Genomic DNA, 6,459 nt, shown 5'->3' with positions numbered 1-6,459 from the left:
TCTGTAGCTCCAAAATATTCATTCCGAGTGCAGGAAGGTCAGAATCCAACAACATCAGCAGTCCTTTTTCAGCTTGAATCAGATTTTTGCTCAGCTCCCTCAATTTCAGCCAGAAAATACCTGAAATCACAGAAAAACACACAAACTCATAGTAAAGTCAACAAATATGAATTTTTCCTAAAAACTAATAAAAATATACTAAAACCTAACTAAAACGTAATAAAAACTACATGAAATTACCCCCAAAAAGCGTATAAAATATCCGCTCATCACAACACCAAACTTAAACTGTTACTTGTCCCCAAGCAACTAGATAAATAAAATAGGATAAAAAGAAATCAAGTATCAATAATATCTTAGAGTTTTAAGTGAAGCTCAGATTCTAATTAAATGAGTGGGACTAGTAGCTCTTTGCTTCCGAACAGTTTTGGCATCTCACTTTATCCTTTGAAATTCAGAATGATTGGCATCCATAGGAACTCAGAATTCAGATAGTATTATTGATTCTCCTAGTTTAGTATGTTGATTCTTGAACACAGCTACTTTATGAGTCTTGGCCGTGGCCCTAAGCACTTTGTTTTCCAGTATTACCACCAGATACATAAATGCCATAGACACATAACTGGGTGAACCTTTTTAGATTGTGAGTTAGCTTTGCTAAAGTCCCCAATTAGAGGTGTTCAGAGTTCTTAAGCACACTCTTTTGCTTTGGATCACGACTTTAACCAGGCAATCTCAAGCTTTTTACCTGTACCTTCATGACACAAGCACATGGTTAGGGACAGCTTGATTTAGCCACATAGGCCGGGATTTTATTCGTTTAGGCCCTCATTTTCATTGATGCTCAAAGCCTTGGATCCTTTTTGCCCTTGCCTTTTGGTTTAAAGGGCTATTGGCTTTTTCTACTACTCCTTCTCTTTTTTTTTTCACTGCTTTTTCTTTCTTCAAGAATCAATTTCATGATTTTTCAGATCATCAATAACATTTCTCTTGTTCATCATTCTTTCAAGAGCCAACAATTTTGACATTCATAAAATTCAATATAAAAAATATGCACTGTTCAGGCATTCATTCAGAAGAAAAAAAGTATTGCCACCACATATAAATAATTAGAATTTTCCTTATTAAAAACTCGAAAAAAATATTGCCTCTTTATTCTAAAAATCTGCTATTTTATTCATGTTTGATGATGATGAGAAAAATAAATTATAGCTTAATTGGAGATAAAATCAAAATAGAGATACTAATTACTACTACTCATATATAACTTCTAAGGTAAATTCCTAATAAGAATAATTATCACAGAGTTAAGGCTAAGATTAGGACTCAACAACCTTTATTTTGGAAAGTGGATGCTCCTTTAGTCTGTGGGGTGATTGGCCCTTCAAGAGATATCTTCTGACGCTTCAATTCCTTCAGTTCACGCCCTTGCTCTTCTTATTCCCCAAGCAGTTTGCAAAGCATGTTACTTTGATTATTCTGTTCTTCCTTTAGTTGGTCCATAGCTTCTTGCAACTTGGTCCATAGCTTCTGGGAGGAACTCTTGTGCTTTCCTCTTGATGGGGTTGTCCTGCACTTGTTGTCCTTTCATTGACATTTTGGTGATTAGTTGCTCAACTGAGATATACTCATTTACTCCCATCTTTACCCCAGCATCTTTATATAGCATAGAGATTAAGCTTGGATAAGCCAATTTGGCATTTTTGGAGTTCTTGTTTGCAATTGTGTAAAGTTCACAAGAAATCAGATGATGAACTTTCACTTCTTTTCCCAACATAATGCAATGGATCATTATTGCTCTTTTGATGGTGACATCAGAGTGGTTGCTAGTGGGCAGTATAGAACGCCCAATGAAGTCCAGCCAGCCTCTGGCGACTGGTTTGAGATCTTCTCTCTTGAGTTGGTTTGGGACACCCTTTGTGTTGGTTGTCCACTTGGTTCCAGGGAGGCATCTGTCCTCTAGAATTTCGTCCAAACTCTTATTTGTTCTCATCATTCTCCTATTAAAGGAGTCTGGGTCATCTTGCAGTTGAGGCAGCTTGAAGATCTCTCTTATTTTGTCAGGGTGGAGATGAACAATCTTCCCTCTAACCAGAGTTCGATAGTCATAGAAGGTGGTTCCAGCTATTCTCTGCCTGTCTGTTTGCCACAGATTAGAATAGAATTCCTGAACCATGTTTCTTCCTACCTTTGTTTCAGAATTAGCTAGGATTTCCCAGCTCCTGTTTCGAATTTGCTCTTGGATCTCCGGATATTCGTCTTCTTTCAGATCGAATTCAACTTCCGAGATCACTGACCTTAGACCCATTATTTTGTAGTAATGGTCTGAATGTTCTTTGGTTAACAACTTCCCTTGATTCCAAAGTGGTTTTAGAATATTCTCTTTCTTGCCTCTTGGAGTGGTTTATTTTCCCTTAGGAGCCATGATCTTAGTGGGTGTTGGTTTAGTGATCACGAATAAACACACCAAACTTAGAGGTTTGCTTGTCCTCAAGCAAAAGAAAGGAAAGGAGAGGGATAGAGGGAGAGCCAAGTTAGAATTGTGGAGGTGGGGGGAAGGCCAAACTAGGATTTAAAGGGAAGGGGTGGGTTATCGAAAATTTTGAAGAAGATATGATAGAAGATATGATTTGTAAAAAATAAGTATGATAGGAAAAAGATGCACTTTAAAATTTAAAAGATATGAATAATATGAAAGATATTTGAAAAAGATAGATTTGTTTTGAAAAAGATATTGTGAAGTTTTGAAAAAGATATTGATGAGTTGAAAAGATTTGAGAGGGAAAAGAGATAGATTTGTTTTGAAAAAGATTTGAAAAGAAGTTGAAGAGGATTTGAAAAAAATTTATGTTTAGAATTAAGATACATTTGATATCTTTGAAAAAGGATTTGAAAAATTAGGATTTGTAATATGTTTATGCAAGAAATTATGGATGGAAATATGAAAATTTGAAAAAAATCAAGTTGGGAACAAAAACTTCCTCCCCTCCACAATCCTGGCGTTAAACGCCCAACTGCTGCATGTTTTGGGCGTTTAACACCCAGTTGGTGCTTAGTCTGGGTGTTTAATGCCCAACTGTTGCTTCTAGCTGGTGTTAAACGCCAGAAACTCCTTTATCACTGAGCATTTTTCTGAATGCCCAGGATGCTGTAAATCTGGCGTTAAATGCCCAGAAGCTGCTTTTTTCTGGTGTTTAACGTCCATATGGCTATCTCTACTGGCGTTAAACACCCAGTAGATGCCTCTTTTGGGCATTTAAAGCCCAAAACAGCTCTTACTGGCTTTTTCGCACCAGTGAGCTTCTTTTTGCTGTTTTATCCTCTGAATCCTTCTGTAACTCTATAAACTCATGCAATTGCTTTTTTACCTTGAAGATAATTAATATGAACATGTAAAATTATCATTTAATTAACAAATAAGCTTTGTTAATGGCTGAGTTGCCTCCCAGCAAGCGCTTCTTTATTGTCTTTAGTTGGACTATTACTGAGCTTTAATCAAGTCTCAATTTTGAGCATTCTTGCTCAAAATTGCTTTCAAGATAATGTTTGACTCTCTGTCCATTAACAATGAATTTTTTGTTAGAGTCATTATCCTGAAGCTCTACATATCCATATGGTGACACACCTGTAATCACATATGGTCCTCTCCATTGGGATTTCAACTTTCCAGGGAATAATCTGAGCCTAGAGTTAAACAGTAGAACTTTCTGCCCTGGCTCAAAGACTCTGGATGATAGCTTATTATCATGCCATCTTTTTTCTTTCTCTTTGTAAATTTTTGCATTTTTAAAAGCATTGAGTCTGAATTCCTCTAGCTCATTTAACTGGAGCAATCATTTTTCTCCAGCTAACTTGGCATCAAGGTTTAGGAATCTGGTTGCCCAATAGGCCTTGTGTTCCAGTTCCACTGGCAAGTGACAGGCTTTTCCATACACAAGCTGGTATGGAGAAGTCCCTATAGGAGTCTTGAATGCTGTTCTGTATGCCCACAGAGCATCATCCAAGCTTCTTGCCCAATCCCTTCTACGGTTAATCACATTCCATTCCAAGATTCTTTTAAGTTCTCTATTGGAGACTTCAGCTTGCCCATTTGTCTGTGGATGATATGGAGTTGCTACCCTTTGGCTAACTCCATATCGAACCATAGCAGAGTAAAGTTGTTTATTGCGGAAATGAGTACCCCCATCACTGATTAGTACTCTAGGGACACCAAATCTATTGAAGATATGTTTCTGGAGGAATTTTAGCACTATCTTAGTATCATTAGTGGGTGTTGCAATAGCCTCCACCTATTTGGATACATAATCCACTGCCACCAGAATATAAGTGTTTGAGTATGATGGTGGGAAAGGCCCCATGAAGTCAATACCCCATAAATCAAATAACTCAATCTCCAAGATCCCTTGTTGAGGCGTGGCATAACCGTGAGGTAGATTTCCAGATCTTTGGCAACTGTCACAATTACGTACAAACTCTCGGGAGTCTTTATAGAGAGTAGGCCAGTAGAAGCCACATTGGAGGACTCTTGTGGCTGTTCGCTCACTTCCAAAATGTCCTCCATACTGTGATCCATGGCAATGCCAGAGGATCTTCTATGCTTCTTCTTTAGGCACACATCTACGGATTACTCTGTCTGCACATCTCTTGAAGAGATATGGTTCATCCTACAGATAGTACTTTGCATCCGAGATCAATTTCTTTGATTGCTGCCTACTATACTCTTTGGGTATGAATCTCACAACCTTGTAGTTTGCAATGTCTGTAAACCATGGTACTTCCTGGATGGCAAAGAGTTGCTCATCCAGAAAGTTTTTAGAGATCTCAGGAAGAGGGAGGGACGCCCCTTCTACTGGTTCTATTCAGGACAGGTGATCTGCTACTTGGTTCTCTATCCCTTTTCTGTCTCTTATTTCTATATCAAACTCTTGCAGAAGCAACACCCATCTTATGAGTCTAGGTTTTGAATCCTGCTTTGTGAGTAGATATTTAAGAGCAGCATGGTCAGTGTACACAATCACTTTTGATCCTACTAAATAAGATCTGAACTTGTCAATGGCGTAAACCACTGCAAGTAACTCTTTTTCTATGGTTGTGTAGTTCTTCTGTGCGTCATTTAAAACATGGCTGACATAATAAATGATGTGCAGAAGCTTGTCATGCCTTTGTCCCAACACTGCACCAATGGCATGGTCACTGGCATCACACATTAGTTCAAATGGTAATGTCCAGTCTGGTGCAGAGATGACTGGTGATGTGACCAGCTTAGCTTTCAGAGTCTCAAACGCCTGTAGACACTCCTTATCAAAGATAAATGGCGTGTCTGCAGCTAGCAGATTACTCAGAGGTTTTGCAATTTTTGAAAAATCTTTTATAAACCTCCTATAGAATCCTGCATGCCCCATAAAGCTTCTAATTTCCTTAACATTGGTAGGTGGTGGTAATTTTTCAATTACCTCTACCTTAGCTTAATCCACCTCTATTCCCTTGTTCGAAATTTTGTGCCCAAGGACAATTCCTTCAATCACCATAAAGTGACATTTCTCCCAGTTTAAAACCGGGTTATTCTCTTGGCACCTCTTTACAACAAGTGCTAGTTGGTCAAGACAGGAGCTGAATGAGTCTCCAAATACCGAAAAGTCATCCATGAAGACTTCCATCAATTTTTCCACCATATCAGAGAAAATAGAGAGCATGCACCTTTGAAAGGTTGCAGGTGCATTACACAGACCAAATGGCATCCTTCTGTATGCAAATACTCCAGATGGACATGTGAATGCTTTTTTCTCTTGATCCTGGGGATCTACTACAATTTGATTATAACCTGAATATCCATCCAGAAAGCAGTAGTAATCATGACCTGCTAGTCTTTCTAGCATCTGGTCTATGAATGGTAAAGGGAAATGATCCTTTCTGGTAGCTGTATTGAGCTTTCTGTAATCAATACACATACGCCACCCTGTAACTGTTCTTGTAGGAACCAATTCATTTTTTTCATTATGAACTACTGTCATGCCACCCTTCTTAGGGACGACTTGGACAGGGCTCACCCAGGGGCTATCAGAAATAGGATAGATAATCCCAGCCTCTAGTAATTTAGTGACCTCCTTCTGCACCGCCTCCTTCATGGCTGGAATTAGCTGCCTCTGTGGTTGAACTACTAGCTTAGTGTCATCCTTCAATAGGATCTTGTGCATGCATCTGGATGGGCTAATGCCTTTAAGATCACTGATGGACTACCCAAGAGTAGTCTTGTGTGTCCTTAGCACTTGAATTATTGCTTCCTCTTCTGTGGCTTTAAGGTAGAGCTTATGATTACAGGAAAAGTGTCACCTTCTCCCAGAAATACATATTTCAGGGATGGTGGTAATGGTTTGAGCTCGGGTTTAGGAGGTTTCTCCTCTTCCTGAGGGATTTTCAGAGGTTCTATTATTCTCTCTGGTTCCTCTAGATCAGGCTGAA

Source organism: Arachis stenosperma, chromosome 3 (genome assembly GCF_014773155.1).
Source record: "Arachis stenosperma cultivar V10309 chromosome 3, arast.V10309.gnm1.PFL2, whole genome shotgun sequence".
In the NCBI taxonomy this organism is placed as follows: domain Eukaryota; kingdom Viridiplantae; phylum Streptophyta; class Magnoliopsida; order Fabales; family Fabaceae; genus Arachis; species Arachis stenosperma.
Note: the sequence above shows the minus strand (reverse complement) of the source record.